The 19,230-nt window shown below is 31.6% G+C and overlaps 1 protein-coding gene across 1 annotated transcript in view; it reads right to left on the bottom strand.

The window, feature by feature from the left end:
- Positions 1-5,554, bottom strand: part of LOC148303302 (sodium/iodide cotransporter-like) — a 67,542-nt gene extending 61,988 nt beyond the window's left edge. Inside the window, exon 1 of the mRNA XM_088270228.1 lies at positions 5,242-5,554. The gene's annotated coding sequence lies outside the window, so the exon portion shown is untranslated. The remainder of the gene's footprint in view (positions 1-5,241) is intronic.
- Between the last annotated feature and the right edge of the window lie 13,676 nt (positions 5,555-19,230).

Here is a 19,230-nt window from a genome sequence, read left to right as displayed (position 1 = left end):
CAATTGTGCTAATATGTAATATAATATAGGAGACATTTGAAAGTCACTATTAGCCTTTATGCAGAAACTGTACGTCTCATAGACCCCTCATACAATTGTGGAGATCCTCACCAAAAATTTACATTTCCAATATTGCACAAAAATCTTTTAAATTCAAATCTGTTTTGTTTACTGTATCTATCTTAATTAAAGTTGCGACAAAACGTGGCCAATCCTGTGTGAAAAAACCAATATGATATCATTTAATCGCACTAAAACGTAACAATTTTACAAGCTAAAATCATTTATAATGGAAATGTAACGTTTTGGTGAGGACCTCCACAAATGTGCTGATATACAATATAATATAAGAGATAAAATATAAGATATGTCACTATTAACCTTTATTCAGAAACTAAACGTCTCATAGACCCATCATATAATTGTGCTAATTTACAATATCATATAAGAAATATTCGAAAGTCACTATTAACCTCTATTCAGAAACTAAACGTCTCATAGACCCATCATACAATTGTGCGAATTTACAATATAATATAAGAAATATTTGAAAGTCACTATTAACCTCTATTCAGAAACTAAACGTCTCATAGACCCATCATACAATTGTGCTAATATACAATTGAATATAAGAAATATTCGAATGTCACTTTTGTACTTTATGCAGAAACTGTACGTCTCACAAACCCTTAATACAATTGTGCTTATATAGAATATAATATAAGAGATATTTGAAAGTCACTATTAATTAACCTTTATACAGAAACTGCACGTCTCATAGATGATGCCTCATACAATTGTGTTAATAAACAATATAATATAAGAAATATTTGAAAGTCAATTTTAACCATAATGCAGAAACTGTGTCTCATAGACGCCTCATACAATTGTGCTAATATACTTTTTAATATAAGAGATATATCAAAGTCACTATTAAGCTTTATGCAGAAACTGTACGTGTCACAGACCCCTCATACATTGTGCTTATATATAAAGTGCTAAAATATACAATATAAAAGAGATATTTCGATGTCACTTTTAACGTTTTTTCGTCCAATTTTTTAAAAAAGTGAAAAACCTGTCATCATTAAAAAAAATTCAAGTGAAGGCATAAATATTTTTTATGCACTCTTATTTTAAATTTTATTAACCATTTATTTATTTTAACTTCATGTACAGAAAAAAATATGTACATTGGTGAGCTTATTGCTAAGAAGCAATATTTTAAAGCAACTATTTTGTTAATTAAAATTTATATGAACCAATTTAAAATCATTGTTCTTGCATCACTAGAACTTCACTAGAGAATTCATTTCAGAATTTTCATCTCACCAATTAAAATTTAAATACGAAATTAAAACAGGTTTCAATCATTTAATTTATGGAACCTGTTATTAAGTTCCTCGACAGTCGCACGTGCACTATATTATGCAATACAATGCATTCAATGCACTTTCCTTATATATCCACAACGTATAATTACAACTGTTAACGCTTCAGAGATCAAACGAAGAAAAAAACACAAAAAAGGAGGTTCCGCAAGTTCAAGCAACAAGTGTACTCAAGTACAAAAGAATTTCATGCTCATTAGTACAGTAAAACCTCGATATAACGAACCTATAGTAAACGGATTTCGGATATAACAAACAAAAAAACCGTCAAAAGTAAAAAAAAAAATATTATTTATTTATTTCACAGATAAGTACATACATTTTTTTACTACATGTATTACGACTTTTTAGGCATGGCCTCTGTTGAGCCGAAATACTTACATGTTAAAACACTTTTTTACTAATATTTGTTTGTTTTAAATTATTAGATTACGTACATTACATACAATATATATAATAACAATAACATATTATACATGCTGAAATTCAATTGTCACCGCATGTAAACAATTTTAAGCGGCCATGATAACCATTTCATACTATTTATTTATTTATTTCATGGATACATACCTTTTTTTTACTATATGTTTTACGGCTCTTTAGGCATGGTCTGTTTTGAGCCGAAATACTTACATATTATAACTTTTTTTTTAATTATTATTTTTTTAATTATTAGATTATATACATAACATACAATAGATACAATAACAATATATTATACATGTTTAAATTCAAGTGTCGCCGCATAGAAACACTAGAATTTGGGACATAAAACCATCACGCTCGTAGACTGCACCTGGCCGGAATAACAACACTGCCAAAAGTAAAATTATCAGTGGTAAGATCACATCTCGACGATCTAATAACATTTATTGACTTTTTGTCAGATAACGAAGTTTGACAATTTATATTATAAAATTATATTTTAAATATTAAAAGCATTTACTTTGTGGATCATTGTGATATATTATTTTGAGAAATAAAAGACTTTGTTCTTTTGATCCACTCAATTATCTGATTAAAAAAACATAGTTTTTATTTTTTAAAATAATATAGTAAAAAAAATTATTATAAAAAAAGCAAACTTCAAATATGCGAACAAAACTTGATTCCTTTTCCAAAGCAGGATAACCGAAAGCAAGCGCGTCGATATCAAACAGCATCGTCACTTCACGACGAGTGCCCGAAGACAATAAATATAAGTTTGAATGTTTTTAAAAATATATTTAACATTTATCACTCACTCCTTTCAACAACGTCATTTATAGAAAATCGCCAATTTTCAGATGTGCATGTTTTCGGAATGCCCAGAAAATGTACTTTATCCCAGCAAAAGCGGCATATTTTTAACTTAATATTTACCCGCTACAGGGCAGATAGCGTTGCTATTGCATTTTGAATAAAAGGTATTGTTTAATTATTTTTTTAAATATACTAAATATTTTTTGAATGGAGAAAAAACATTCAGGTTTTACCTAAACAGAACTGTTGCACAGTAAAAAGTTCAATAAGTGGCTTGATATTTATTTTTAATACATTTTGTTATATTTTTAAACTTTAAAAACGATGTCCTGAAGAATCAAGTTTTTTGATATGTGACGTTGTTGAAAGGAGTGAACGATATATCTTAACAGAGTGTTCATATTTTTTGAAATATGAACACGATTTTAATTTATTTTAACTAATTCTTATATAACGGACTTTTGTCTCTAACAGACTACCTCTCCCCCCAATTATTCCGTTATATTGAAGTTTAACTGTACTCACAAAATAATATTATTAATTTGAGAGTTTTTAATTATTTATTTATTTTTAATGATAATTATCACATAATAACATTTTTGACATCACAACATAGATGAAGAAGAATAAGAGAGTCTGTGCATTTACCGGGCTTTCGACCTGCCATAGGCTAGTCAAGTGATCACTTTACACACGTGTAACATTCTCCGTTCTACTCATAATTGACAACCACACTAATTAATTTTTAATTAAGTCATGCATATACCATATGATCCATCTCATGACGTTCCGTGATTGAGTTCACAACAGCCATCTATGACTGGATTTAGAAAGATTATGAAAACGTGTCTACGCGACATCGTGTGACTAACTGGGGGTTAAGTTAAATAGAGACGAAGATAAAAATAAGATTCAACCGACACAAAAATAAACACAACATATTTATTTTATTATGGTTATCTAGATTTAATACACTGAAACAAAACAAAAACAAATCTAACGTTCAATGTCTTTCAAATAACGTTAAGTCAGAAAAATAACGATTCGCTATATTTTTTTTATTTAAAACTAGCTGTACCCGATAACACTTTGCTGTGGCTCAGCCTGGTAAATAAAATAATTAAAAAATAGAAGTCACACATTTCTTTTATGGTTCTGCTTGCAAAGAAATCAACATATTAAAAATTGTTTTTAATAGATTTGGCCTTTAATTTGTAGAACTCTATTTGAATTTGTATATTAAATATTAAAATTAAACACTGATTTTTACAGTGTACAAAATGGTATTTTATTATTAAATACACATAAAATAAAATTTGTGAAAATTGTTTCGCCTTGTTATGGCATTTTTAAACTATTATCAGCAGTATCATTCTACGTGCCTAAACGATGTACAATCAAGTTGTAATCAATTTATGGTATAAACATTTTGCTGAAGCACAAAGTTGACTTAACGCATTTCTTCAAGAATAATAATAAAATATAAACCAGAATGGTGACTCACTAGGGTTGTTATTGATACGTGGGTAACCGGTTTCGCCAGAGGCAGGCATCTACATAAAAATCAAGTTTACTGAGCTGAAGACGAGCAAAAAACAGACTATTTATACTTTCGGCTCGAACGCGCCTAGAATCTTGATAAAAAAATTAAAAACAAAACAAAACAGAAAAATGTTTCTGTATTAATGTTTTTTTTTTCATCCTTCAACCAAGAACATCTCTAAAATTTACATTTAAATTCACATACGGTATTTGATGATGCGGAATGCATCGAAACACGTGTCGCAATAGATTTTAAGAAATAGTGGTACATATTTACCTAGTGGAAGTTGTACATATGTGTGCATATAAATGTATATATTATAATGCATATAGAATCATTTTATAAATTGTAGTTTCTTTTTTTAACCCTTATCCGCACCCCAAAGGTGCATAGGGCACTGCATCGTATAGAAGCAGTGTTATCTTGATCGTTAATACACGAAGGAAAGGTGATTAGCCTTTCGCTTCAGGTACCAGTCCAGGGTCATATTAAATAAATATTTGACTGAAAAATCAATAATATATATTATGACCCTCTTGGGAATCGAACCCGGGACCTCCAGCATGGTAGCCTAGCGCGCTAACCACTACACTATGGAGGCGGACAAAAATATTGTAGTGTTATGTATTACAAAACTATTGTTGTTTAGTCAGATTTAAAAACGACATAATTGATAGTAATAAATTATGTCGTTTTTAAATCTGAAAATCACTGATAATTATAAAGCCCCATTGAGGATATTTCTTTCGAAAACAGCGCTATATATATATATATATATATATATATATATATATATATATATATATATATATATATATATATATATATATATATATATATATATATACATGTATTTACATATTACTTTTAAATTAAATTGTGTAGAGTAGGTTTTGTTTCTCTCCTTTGAAATTCTTACTATAATGAATTAAGTAATTTAATAATCTGTATTATGATAAAATAAATTGTGTTTTATTATCCGTATATTGCAATAAAATCCATAATTCGTTAAAGAAAATAAATAAACAAAAGATTAAAAAACTACTCTAAATTAAATTTACTTACATAATTATGAAGGATTCAGCTAAAAACGGCGTTTTTGTAACTTATTTCCTAACAATTATTTCACTCTAAAAACACATTTATGTCAGATGTTTCATTTATATTTTAGATTCAGTCAAAACAGAAATATACTAGTAATTATTTGAATGTGATAAAACGTCAAAATTAACTTTGAACCTGTCAAAGGTTATGAAATAAAATTGTTGCAAATTTCAGTAACTAACGATTCATGAAAATTGTTTTCTTGGAGCGACAACAGGTGGCGAATTCGCTTTCATATTGCACGTCCGATGCGCGCAAAGTTTTACTGAAAACTGAAATAAATTGAAATAAATGGTAAGTTATGATTTTTAGATCTGAAACAAATACGTATTGCACTTAATAAATATTGACAACATTTTGAGTGTGCCCAAATGCTTGTTTACAAATCGCTCACTCCTTTCAAGAACGTCATAAATCAGAAATCGTCAATTTTCAGTTGTGCATGTTTTCGGAATGCCCTGAAAATGTACTATATCCCAGCCAAAGCCTCATATTTTTAACTTAATATTTACCCGCTACAGGGCAGAAAGTGTTGTTTTTGCAGAAAAAATACCTTCAGGTTTTATCTAAAAAGAACTGTTGCACAGTAAAAAGTTCAGTAAGTGGCTTGATACTTATTTTTAATACATTGTATTATATTTTTAAACTTTAAAAACGTTCTCCTGAAAATTATTTTTTTTCATATTTGACGTTGTTAAAAGGAGTGTTGTTTTTGCATTTTGAAGAAAAGGTATTGTTTAATAATTTTTTTAAATATCCTAAATATTTTTTAAATGGAGAAAAAACCTTCAGGTTTTACCTAAAAAGATCTGTTGTACAGTAAAAAGTTCAACAAGTGGCTTGATATTTATTTTTAATACATTGTGTTATATTTTTAAACTTTAAAAACGCTCTCCTGAAAAATCAAGTTTTTTGGTTTATGACGTTCTTGAAAGGAGTGAGCGAAATGTGTCGCCTACTTTCGAAATCCGCCAGATGCAATTTTATAAGATTCTAAAATAAATACTCTATCGGAATGCCAGTTGTGGGTTTTATTGTTTAAAATATTTATATGCTTGAAAACCCTGCTAAAAAATACTTAAAAAAGCGTTGTATTTCAAATTCCGCTTTTTTCATGAAACTTGCCTTCTGACCCATATCGGCCCGTCAGAGAGCGTGGATAGGTCACATATTAAGATGACGTTATGATTGGTTTGTGTCTTGTGTTTTTTTTTTTAATACTGAAAAAAAATGGGAAAATTTCTTATTTCATAATATTTTATCTAAAGATAAACAAATCTTTGGAGCATAAATGTTACCCGGAGAATTTTGCATTTTTTGTAAAATCGACATGGATCTGGCGGATTTTGAAAGTAGGCGACACAAATCTGGAATATCTCCAATAAAAGGAGTGTTTTTGTTTTCAATTTTCTAGCGTTCCTCGCGTTTTTATTTGTTTTAAAGGGAACAATCCGCAAAGCGTCTATTTTAGACGCTTGTCTGCTGGTAGGATAGTACGGATAGGGAAGGTAAATGTGAAAAATACATCACAAACACCCAGACCAATTGAAAATAAATCTTTCTTGAATTCATTTTGCAATTGGCGGGAATCGAACCCGCGACGCCAGTTTCGCAGTCGAGCGTCTAACCAACTACGCCACGGCGCCTGTCACGGCGCCTGTATGTGATTAAAATCCAGGATTTAGACCTCACATACAAATAAAAGAGTTTCTGCTCGGTAAAAATTTTGTTTTCATCTCACTAATAGGTGTCTATAGTGAAGTTCTAGTGATTTAAGAACAATGTTTCAAAATTGGTTCTTCCAAGAATTTGAGTAGTGTGGTTGTCAATCGTGGGTACAATTGGTGAATGTTACACGTTAAGTGATCGCTTAAACCATATGACTATGACGCTCGCAAGCCCCATAAATGCCCAGACATCCATATTCTTCTTCATCTATGTTGAAACTTCACTGTTGTCCGCCTCCGTAGTGTAATGGTCAGCACGCTCGGCTACCGTTCTGAAGGTCCCGGGTTCGATTCCCAAGGGGGGTAAAATAAATATAACTGATTTTTCACTGTCATATTTATTCAATATTACCCTGGACTGGTACCTGAGGCGGAGGGCTGATCACCTTTCCTTCATGTGTAAACGATCAAGATAACACTGCGTTTATATGACGCAGTGCCCTATGCACCATTGGGGTGCGGTTAAGGGTTTTATTATTATTATCTATGTTGAAATTTCAAAAAGTAAAACAGTAAATATTGCATTTTAAAAGGGAATAATTTTCATATATCTACAACGTTGACTTTGGCTATTTTTTTTTTCTTTGAACTAACAATTTGTGGAAATGTTTGAGGAGTTATCCATGGTATGAATGACGTTTCTTCCAAGTCTTGAAAAAATCGTTGGTATACTGGCAAAAAACGTGAACTGTAAAATCCCTGTTTGAATAATCCCTGATATTTAAAGCTATTAGCTTGAATAAAACAACCGCAATTAAACTTTGAATTAAAGTTGAATTTACTTTTAAAACTACATAAATATGACATTTAAAACTAGTTAGTTTTTTTTACCAGTTCATAAAAAAATTAAAACTTTATAATACGCATCAGTAGTAAAAATTGCAAATTTTAAAGTTAACGCTTTTTGCCAGTATACCCATGAAATATTCAATAGCCTAGCCAATCAAAGTGCAGGGTACAAGCGATTTTTTTTTTGCAGAATTTCATTTATTTGTTAAAAAAATATCCGTACATTTACATTTACATATACACATTGAATTGTAAATTATGACACTTGTTTTTTACCACTTGAGTTTTATATTAAGTGGTAAAAAAAAGTGAATGCCGAAACAGTAAATAAATTACAAATATACATTTACATACTTAAAACTGAAACTTAAATGAAAACAATTTCAACAGAAGTGTAGGGGTTGTGGTCTCGTGGTTAGTGTCGCGGACTCTGAAGTCAGAGTTTCTCGGTTCGAACCCACTCTACGACAATTTGATACCTATTTCTAATAATGAGCCGCTTAGGCTCACAGAAATAGTTTTAAATTGAAATATGCGTGTAAATAATAAAAACACATTTTTTTAATTGATTAAATTAAACGTATAGACATGTCGCTCACTCCTTTCAAGAACGTCATAAATCAAAATTTGTCAATTTTCAGTTGTGCATGTTTTCGGAATGCCCAAAAAATGTACTATATCCCAGGAAAAGCAGCATATTTTTAACTTAATATTTACCCGGCAGGGTAATAGGGCAGAAAGTGTTGTTTTTGCATTTTGAAGAAAAGGTATTGTTTAAATATTTTTTTTAAATAAACTTAATATTTTTCAAATAGTAAACAAACATTCATAATTTACCTAAAAAGATCTGTTGCACAATAAAAAGTTCAATAAATGGCTTGATATTTATTTTAAATACATTGTGTCATATTTTTAAACTTTAAAAACGTTCTCCTGAATAATCAAGTTTTTTGATTTATGATGTTCTTGAAAGGAGCGAGCGATGTGGATATCACTGAAGAAGTCTGGATTTTTTTTTACACGGGTTACGATCTGTTATATGCTTGTTTAAATGACGCCCTTACAGAATGAACAGATAATTATTTATTCTTTAGTTTTTGTTTAGACCTGAAGATGGAAGCATAGCTTCCGAAACTAGTCGATAATATAAAATAAATATTTACAACATTTTGAGTGTGTCCAAATACTTGTTCACAAAACCAAATGTTGTAAATAAATTATCTGGTCAAATTATAAGCTTAATAATAAAAATGAAAATGGTATTTTCTGGCGTTTCTCATGTGTGTGATTGCAATCCAGGGTTTGGACTTCACACACTAATATAAGAGTTTCTGCTTAGTAAAAAGCTTCTTTACATCTCACCAATAGATGTCTCTAGTGATGTTCTAGTGATTCAAGAACAAGGTTTCTAAATTGGTTCATATATATAGAACTTCCAAGAATTTGAGTAGTGTGGTTGTCAATAATGGGTAGAATTGGTGATTGTTACACGTGTGTAAAGTGATCACTTAAACCAGCCTATGACGGTCGTCAGCCCCGTAAATGCCCAGACTTTCATTTTCTTCTTCATCTTTGATGAGATGTCAAAAATAATATAAAATAAATATAACTCAAGTGGTAAAAACAAGCGTTTTTTTAAATTCAATGTCTACATTGATGCAAAAAATTAATGGATGGAAAACTTCATGAAGATACGTACCGTTGATAGGCCATTAACTTAATGGATTACGGAAAATGCTAGCGTGGAAAATAATTATAAAATTTCCTTTCAAGTTACTCGAATGATATTGAAACTGATTGATTACCCAAGCCAAGAAAAAATGTATATAGGAAGGGTTATCCATAGTTTATTTATTTATTCATTTATAACATTTTGAGTGTGTCCAAATACTTGTTCACAAAATCTGGATTATCTCCAATTACAGGAGTTATTTTCATATTATTTTTTGACATCTGATCAAAGATGAAGAAGAATATGGAAGTCTGGGCATTTACGGGGCTGACGACCGTCATAGGCTGGTTTAAGTGATCAAAGATGAAGAAGATCATCTTACATCTCACCAATAGATGTCTCTAGTGAAGTTCTAGTGATTCATGAACAAGGTTTCAAAATTGGTTCAAAAATATAGAACTTCCAAGAATTTGAGTAGTGTGGTTGTCAATAATGGGTAGAATTGGTGAATGTTACACGTTTGTAAAGTGATCGCTTAAACCAGCCTATGACGGTCGTCAGCCCCGTAAATACCCAGACTTCCATATTCTTCTTCATCTTTGATGAGATGTCAAAAAATAATATGTATTCATATTTTTAAAACCTACCATTTTTTAATTTCAGTTTTACTAAGTAAATACCACTTCTTCCTTTTTTTAGAACTATGTCCTGTCATTCTCCGGTCCGCTCCTAGGAGGTGGAAGACCAGCTATCCGTCCATCGTTTAGGTGGTCTTCCTGGGGGTCTGATCCCGCCTATGATGCTGTCCGCTGCTATCCTCACCACTCGATCCGAACTCGCTCTTCCCACATGATTTCTCCAGAAACGTCTTATTTCTCTTCCCCATCGCACAACATCTTCCACATCGCAGATTTTTCTGGTTTCAGAGTTTCTTACTCTGTCGCGAAGTGTTAGGTCTGCAATGGGTCGTAGAGTCTTCATTTCGGATGTCCTAAGTCTTCATTTTGCTCTCGCGGTGTCGGCTCTAAATACTGCTATTTCTTAAAATTATTTGTGACACGTATTTTGATGAATCTTTTAACTGATAGGAAATAAAAATAAATATAAAATTATTTACAACATTTTGTCCGCCTCCGTAGTGTAATGGTCAGCATGCCCGGCTACCGTTCTGAAGGTCCCGGGTTCGATTCCCAGGGGGGTTTAATAAATATAAGTGATTTTTTCACTCTAATATTTATTCAATATTACACTGGACTGGTACCTGAAGTGGAGGGCTGATCACCTTTCCTTCATGTGTAATCGATCGAGATAACACTGCGTTTATATGAAGCAGTGCCCTATGCACCATTGGGGTGCGGTAAGGTATTTATTATATTATTAATCCAGTATTCGGATCTCACATAGAAATTAAAGGGTTTCTGCTCATGTATGTCTCTACTGAAATTAAAAAAATGTTGCTTATGAGTAAAGTGATCACTTAACCAGCCAATGACATGTTGCAAGCCCTATAAATGTGCTGACTTCCATATTCTTCTTCTTTTTTGCTAAGACGTAAAAAAATATATGCATAATAATATATACCAAACGTTCCCTTCAAACAAGTACTTCAATAATCTTACTACAGATTTTTAAAAATGAAGATATTAAATGCTAAAAAAATAAATCAATTGAATTATATACATCGCTCACTCCTTTCAAGAACGTCATAAATCAAAAATCGTCAATTTTCAGTCGCATTTTTTTGGAATGCCCAGAAAATGTACTATATCCCAGCAAAAGAGGCATATTTTTAACTTAATATTTACCCGCTACAGAGCAGAAAGTGTGTTTTTGCATTTTGAAGAAAATGTATTGTTTAATTATTTTTTTAAATATACTAAATATTTTTCAAATGGAGAAAAAACCTTCAGGTTAAACCTAAAAAGATCTGTTGCACAGTTAAAAGGTCAATAAGTGGCTTGATATTTTATTATTATTATTATTATTTTTAATACATTGTATTATATTTTTAAACTTAAAAAACGTTCTCCTGAAAATCAAGTTTTTTGATTTATGACGTTCTTGAAAAATTATAATGAAAATAAATTATATTACCAAAAAATTCAATAAACAATAAATAATAAGAATAAGTCCCTCTCCAAGCACAAGAGCTTAGTCTCTTTATTGAAGAGATCTGCGTTTTTGATTTTAAGATTGTAAAAGTAAAAAATGTCTAGAAAATTCATTTAAATTATAAAATAAAAACTTTTGTAACCATATGAAATAAATCAAATCGAAAAAATTTAAAAATATACTGTCCATCCTTAATTCACATTTTTGTTCGAACGTCACTATTTTATCCATAATACTTTATTACGATTTCATACTAGGTGTATACATCATTTGAAAATAAAATGTTCATACAAGCCATTGTTGCGAAATTATCGTCATTAAACCAGTTATATCAGCCTCAGACGAACAGACTACATATGTACATCAAAACTACGTAGGAGAGATTTATCTAAATAATGAAAATTGCGGTGTGATTATTTAGTCAGAGACAAATATTGATATTAGCTTACAGCGCCAGTGTCAGTTCACTATGCCATGTTGCGAATATGTCAGAAATTGTTCAATTATAATATTTATTTATTTATTTTTCAAAACATATTACATACAAAAGTCATATATATATATATATATAATATTGCCGATGAGTAATTTCTATTTCTCATTTTGGGACATGGGATTAAGGCTAACAAGACTGGAACACAAATAAAACTAACTAACTAACTAACCATCACGCCGCTTCCCCGCAGGGGTAGGCAGAGAGAATCGAACGCCACACCACTCTGTCTTTGCAAACATTCTTTGCCTCTTCTACATTCATGCATCTCCTCATACATACCCGACGATTATTACGACTCCTGACCCGGCCGCTTTCAAGTATTTGACATACCTGATTGTGAAAAGTTTTCCTCGCCTTACATTCTTTCCTTATTTCATCATTCGAACATCTATCAAACATCGTTTTGCCACACATTCGTCTGAGGGATCGCATTTCGACTGCATTCAGTCTGCTTTCATCCTTCTTTTGCCAACTCCATGCTTCGCTTCCATACATAAGGGTTGGAACCAGAACTCCATTGTGTACTGCCAGTTTAGCTTCCGCTGATAGATTTTCATTTGCTAAAACTGATTTTAGTCCACCATTCACTCTGTTCCCAGCATTCACTCTCCTTTCTATGTCTTTATCAATCTTTCCATCCCTAGAAAACATACTACCCAAATATATGAAATCATCTACCTATTCCAAAATCTCCCCATTTACCAATATTTCAAACTCAGATCTACATTCATCTCTTTCAAAAACCATGATTTTGGATTTACTAACATTCATCAATAAATCAATAATAAAGTTACAAAAAATATTTTTTTTAAATAACCAAAACTAATACTTGGCAAAATATAAAAACAATAAACATGTATTATAAATAGGCATAAGAAGCATATTTAAAATGAATAAATGAGAAAAACATAAGGTAAGAAGCATTTTTAAAATAAACAAATGAGAAAATATAAAAAAAGGTAAAAACAAAATAAGAAAATATGACTAAACACTACATACTTATTATTTTTTGACATCTCATCAAAGATGAAGAAGAATATGGAAGTCTGGGCATTTACGGGGCTTACGACCGTCATAGGCTGGTTTAAGTGATCACTTTACACACGTGAAACATTCACCAATTCTACCCATTATTGACAACCACACTACTCAAATTCTTGGAAGTTCTATATATATGAACCAATTTAGAAACCTTGTTCATGAATCACTAGAACTTCACTAGAGACATCTATTGGTGAGATGTAAAGAAGCTTTTTATTAAGCAGAAACTCTTATATTAGTATGTGAGATCCGAATCCTGGATTATAATCACACACATGAGAAACGCCAGAAAATACCATTTTCATTTTTATTATTAAGCTTATAATTTGACCAGATAATTTATTTACAACATTTTGAGTGTGTCCAAATACTTGTTCACAAAATCTGGATTATCTCCAATTACAGGAGTTATTTTCATATTATTTTTTGACATCTCATCAAAGATGAAGAAGAATATGGAAGTCTGGGCATTTACGGGGCTTACGACCGTCATAGGCTGGTTTAAGTGATCACTTTACACACGTATTTGGACAAGTATTTGGACACACTCAAAATGTTGTAAACTACATACTTATATATCTTTCCATAAAGTATTTTTTCAGATCATTTATTTTGGATCCCCGAATGGGTTTTATTTTACATATGTCAGGCAGCTGGTTAATTTGGTATTGGCAATATATTTCAAGAACCTAACTCCAAATTTAGTAGTTTTTATAAATATATTTTTTTAAATTTAATTATTTAATATGGTTACATTTTTAAGTACATCATAATACAATTTCTAAACATTTATACATATCGCTCACTCCAAAAATCGTCAATTTTCAGTTGTGCATGTTTTCGGAATGCCCAGAAAATGTACTATATCCCGGCAAAAGTGGCATATTTTTAACTTAATATTTACCCGCTACAGGGCAGAAAGTGTTGTTTTTGCATTTTGAAGAAAAGGTATTGTTTAATAATTTTTTTTCAATAAACTAAATATATTACAAAATGGAGAAAAAACTTAAGGTTTTACCTAAAAAGTTCTGTTGCACAGTAAAAAGTTCAATAAGTGGCTTGATATTTATTTTTAATACATTGTATTATATTTTTAAACATTAAAAACGTTCTCCTGAAAAATCAAGTTTTTTGATTTATGACGTTCTTGAAAGGAGTGAGCGACATGGCAGACTTATAGTTATAGATTCACTGTGCCTCTCCAAAGAGACTGAGCTCTTGTGCTTGGAGAGGGACTTACACTCAAGGCTTAATGTTTTATATAATTAATGGTATAATAGTATTTTTTATATTTTTTTCAAGATTTATTTTTTTAGGTATTATTTTTTTTCTTAAGAATTTTTATATCTTCTATTTTTTAATATGTTTTATCTTATATAAGAATATACAAGACGTGTGTAAGACCGAAAGCATATGAATATTAGGAGTAAGTATGTATCGTGGGTATACTGGCAAAATACGTTCACTCAAAAATATGTAATTTTGATTTAATAATCCATATTATAAAGTTTCGACGTTCTTTAAACTGGCAAAAAACACCAAAAGGTTTGAAATGTCATATTCATGTGGTTTTAAAAGTAGATTCAGCTTTAAATTTAATAGCGGGTATTTTATTCAGGCTAAAAGCTTTAAATACCAGGGATTATTCCAACAGGGATTTTAAAATTTAACGTTTTTTGCCAGTATACTCACGGTATACAAGAAATATGTAAGACCAAAAGCGCGTGAATATTGAAAGCAATGTTAGAATATACACAAGACATATCGCTCACTCCTTTCAAGAACGTCATAAATCAAAAAACTTGATTTTTCAGGAGAACGTTTTTAAAGTTTAACAATATAATACAATGTATTAAAAATAAATATCAAGCCACTTATTGAACTTTTTACTGTGCAACAGATCTTTTTAGGTGAAACCTGAAGGTTTTTTCTCCATTTGAAAAATATTAAGTATATTTAACAAAATGATTGAACAATACCTTTTCTTCAAAATGCAAAAACAACACTTTCTGCCCTGTAGCGAGTAAATATTAAGTTAAAAATATACCTCTTTTGCTGGGATATAGTACATTTTCTGGGCATTCCGAAAACATGCACAACTGAAAATTGACTATTTTTATTTATGACGTTTAATATTGAGAGCAATATAAGAATATATACAAGACGTGTGTTAGACTGAGAGCACATGGATATTGAGAGCAAAGTAAGAATAAACAAGACATGTGTTAAACAGAAAGGGCATTAATATTGAAACCAAAGTAAGAGTATACAAGACGTGTGTTAGACTGAGAGCGCATGAATATTAAGACCAAAGTAAGAATATCCAAGACATGTGTAAGAATGAAAGCGCATGAATATTGAGAGCAAAGTAAGAATATACAAGACGTGTGTTAGACAGAAAGGGCATGAATATTGAGAGCAAAGTAAGAATATACAAGACATGTGTAAGAATGAAAGCGCATGAATATTGAGAGCAAAGTAAGAATATACAAGACGTGTGTTAGACAGAAAGGGCATGAATATTGAGAGCAAAGTAAGAATATACAAGACATGTGTAAGAATGAAAGCGCATGAATATTGAGAGCAAAATAAGAATATATACAAGACATGTGTAAGACAGAAAGCACATGAATATTGAGCAAAGTAGAATATACAAGACATGTGTAAGACCGATTGCCACACATGGGATAGAGACCAGAGCAGACACTACGAGAACCAAATCTCTTCTAAGAATTTAAGAAATGAGGACATTGAGGTGCATAACCGGAAACACGTTGAGAGATCGAATAAGGAACACGGAAATTGAGAAAATGTGTAATACGGAGGATGTAGTCAGATGGGGAAGACAGCGAAGACGATTCTGGAATGCCCATGTCAATAGAATGCAAGAAAATAGACTGGGCAGAATTGCTCTTGAAGAGAACCCAGTCGGAAGAAGGGAGACCTCCAAAACGATGGGGTGATTGCTGGCAGTCCACGTCATAAAAAAACGAACTACTGAACAAACAGATACGAGGATCTTTGAAAGCTGTCCCACCGCATGCCCAGATCTGATACAGAAGCATCTAGGCTTCCTGACAGATCTGCTCTTGCAAAGCAATTATTTTTGTTGTTGAACTAAGTTGCGAAATTTATTGAAAATGTGAAACAATACAAAATTCTATCCCGATGTTACTGTGAATTTACATTTAAAAGCTTTCAATATACCTGTCGCTGCCAATCTAAATAAATGCAAGATTGTAAGTCCATCAACAAATTTTCTAGAAGTACCCCAGTGTAAGCAGTGAAAGGGATTAGTGTTTAGTTCAATTAGTCAGCTAGATCCGATTCCGACCCGACGTTGGCCGGTACACAGACGCCCACAACCCCGACCAGCACAGCAGGCAGACACGGAACAGTGCAAAGACATTTACAGAGAATAAGAGATACGAGGATCTATAAGAAGGAAAAAGAAGAAGTAGAAGAATCCAATATTGACATCTCAGAGTCTTGGGAATCGATACCGAGACCTCCAGCACGGTAGCCAAACGCGGAAACCGCTACACTATGAATGCGGACAAAATTAGGAAAAGGCTATAAAACTCGTAATGTAGGGGAATAAGTAAGAGCATGATAAGCGGTGTTGCATAAGCCGTAGCTAAATTTCAGACGCATTTGGACGTTAGGTAATTTTAAAAAGACATTTTTGCGATTGATTTTTTAAAGTAGTTTATGAATGTATTATTTTTTGACATCTCATCAAAGACGAAGAAGAATATGGAAGTCTGGGCATTTACGGGGCTGACGACCGTCATAATTATTATTTTTATTAATGTATTTATTATTTTCATTTTTTTTTGACATCTTTGATGAGATGTCAAAAAATAATATGAAAATAACTCCTGTAATAATCCTGTAATAAAAATAATATGAAGATAATCCAGATTTTGTGGACAAGTATTTGGACACACTCAAAATGTTGTAAAGTTTATGAATGGGTTGATAGAAAGTAAAAAAAAAACATTTTGACAGAAGGCGTTTGAATAAAATAAAACAAAAACTACAGAGGAACCCCGTTTAACCTACATGGATCAAATTATCTCCACAAGCGTTGTAGCGAGTACGCCGAGTCGAAGAGACGAGCGGAGAATAGATACGGGTGGAGACTGACCATAAAAGAAGCAAACTAATCATCACAAAGATTGCATCCCACGAAGAAGAAAACAATAAACGATTTTAAAAATTAAAAATAAAATCTTCTTTCACTTTGACTGAACCTACCTTTAATATATCGCTCACTCCTTTCAACAACGTCAATATCAAAAAAAAAATTCAGGAGAACGTTTTTAAAGTTTAAAAATATAATACAATGTATTAAAAATAAGTATCAAGCCACTTATTGAACTTTTTACTGTGCAACAGATCTTTTTAGGTAAAACCTATAGGTGTTTTTTTCTGCAAAAACAACACTTTCTGCCCTGTAGCGAGTAAATATTAAGTTTAAAATATGCCACTTTTGCTGGGATATAGTACATTTTCTGGCCATTCCGAAAACATGCACAACTGAAAATTGACGATTTTTGATTTATGACGTTCTTGAAAGAAGTGAGGGATATGTATTATTTATGAACTTGATAAGATTTTTTGTGGCAATCGAAGCGCCGGTTTACTAAAATTAAAGATGTTGAAATTACGAATTATTTGGCACGCGACATGTAAAAAACCACAACAATAAACCTGTTTTCTTTGATAAAAATAAGTTATAAATCAAATACATTTTAATTCGGAGAAGAACAAAAAATGTACATGATCGTATAAGGAAAAATATATTTATTTTTTCTCGATTACAAAAAATCAATCAACGCATACTTATAAGTTTATGCACCTACTTACTTTTTTATCCATTCAAACCGCTTTCTGTGACTGTATGAATACTAAAATTATAACTTCATAAAGCACAAACCACTAACACATTATTTGTTTTGATTTTGCTATTCCGCGGTCACTGACATTTGCTTTGACAGACATAAAAATTTTCAAAGGGTTTTTGTTGAATAATGCCACCTATCGATTTTATACGTAACTAATTGCAAATGTTAACAAATATGCAAACCTTATGAAAATAGTTTTCGTATTCCTTCACAGATGGCGTTAATGTATCTGAAAAGTTTATAAATTTATCATTGATGCTTCTCGACATCATACAAACTCCACATCTTCTTACCAGAAATGTGGATGAAGTTGAACGGTCCAAAGTAGAGTAATATTTGAAAGAAAACATAAAAAACCTTTTTTTTGTAAATAAATATATTTATTAATATATTAAATTCAAGAAACTAAGAAAATATATGTGGCGAATGTGAGCAAGAGAACAGAACAAGATAGGCCGAAAAAAACTTGGCACGATCAGACCAATCAGAACCTTAAATCTGGTGGTGTCAAAAGTCTGCATAATCGGAGGGCATGGATGACTAGATACAGGGCTTTTTTTCATGTGACGCAGTGGAACGGAATTCTGGCACCATTTTTCAAAGACATATATTTTTTTATGAATTATTAAAATCAATTTAAGGAAACAATGTTTGCGCTTCCTTAATCTATATTTTTATATAATTTGTCAAAACAATAAAATATGGTACTGTAATCAACTGTATTTAGACTATAGTACTGTAATCAACTGTATGGTGTAAAGGATGAGGAGTGTATGTCAGGACAGAAGAGTGTGGCGTTTTATCCTCTCTGCCTACCCCTGCGAAGAATCGGCGTGATGGTGGTAGTAGTATGTAGTAAATATCTACAATTTTTTTCATTGTCTCGATCATAAGGGTGTTTGTCCCCCACACGGAATTACACAGAATGTTACCGTCCGGCAGTTGATTGGCTTGGATTGGCATGTGCGTTTGTCCATATTTTTTCGGATCGATGCGTGAACACGTTGCGCGTAAAGTCGATCACGCTAAACTGTCATAGTCGCTTTCATTTTTCAAAACCGGACTGCCGGACGGTCAAATTCCGGGTAGTGGACAAACGTCCTATGGATAGTTCTCAGTACTTTTACAATCTTTATTCATATCAACATTGCAGTTTTTCTTTTTCTCACTCATTTCCATAAATTAAGAGTCAAATACGCAAAC

Source organism: Brachycentrus maculatus, unplaced genomic scaffold, assembly GCF_059751285.1.
Source record: "Brachycentrus maculatus isolate JH-2025_06_01 unplaced genomic scaffold, ASM5975128v1 h1tg000374l, whole genome shotgun sequence".
Classification (NCBI taxonomy): Eukaryota; Metazoa; Arthropoda; class Insecta; order Trichoptera; family Brachycentridae; genus Brachycentrus; species Brachycentrus maculatus.
Note: the sequence above shows the minus strand (reverse complement) of the source record. Positions and strands in the feature narration are given on the sequence as shown.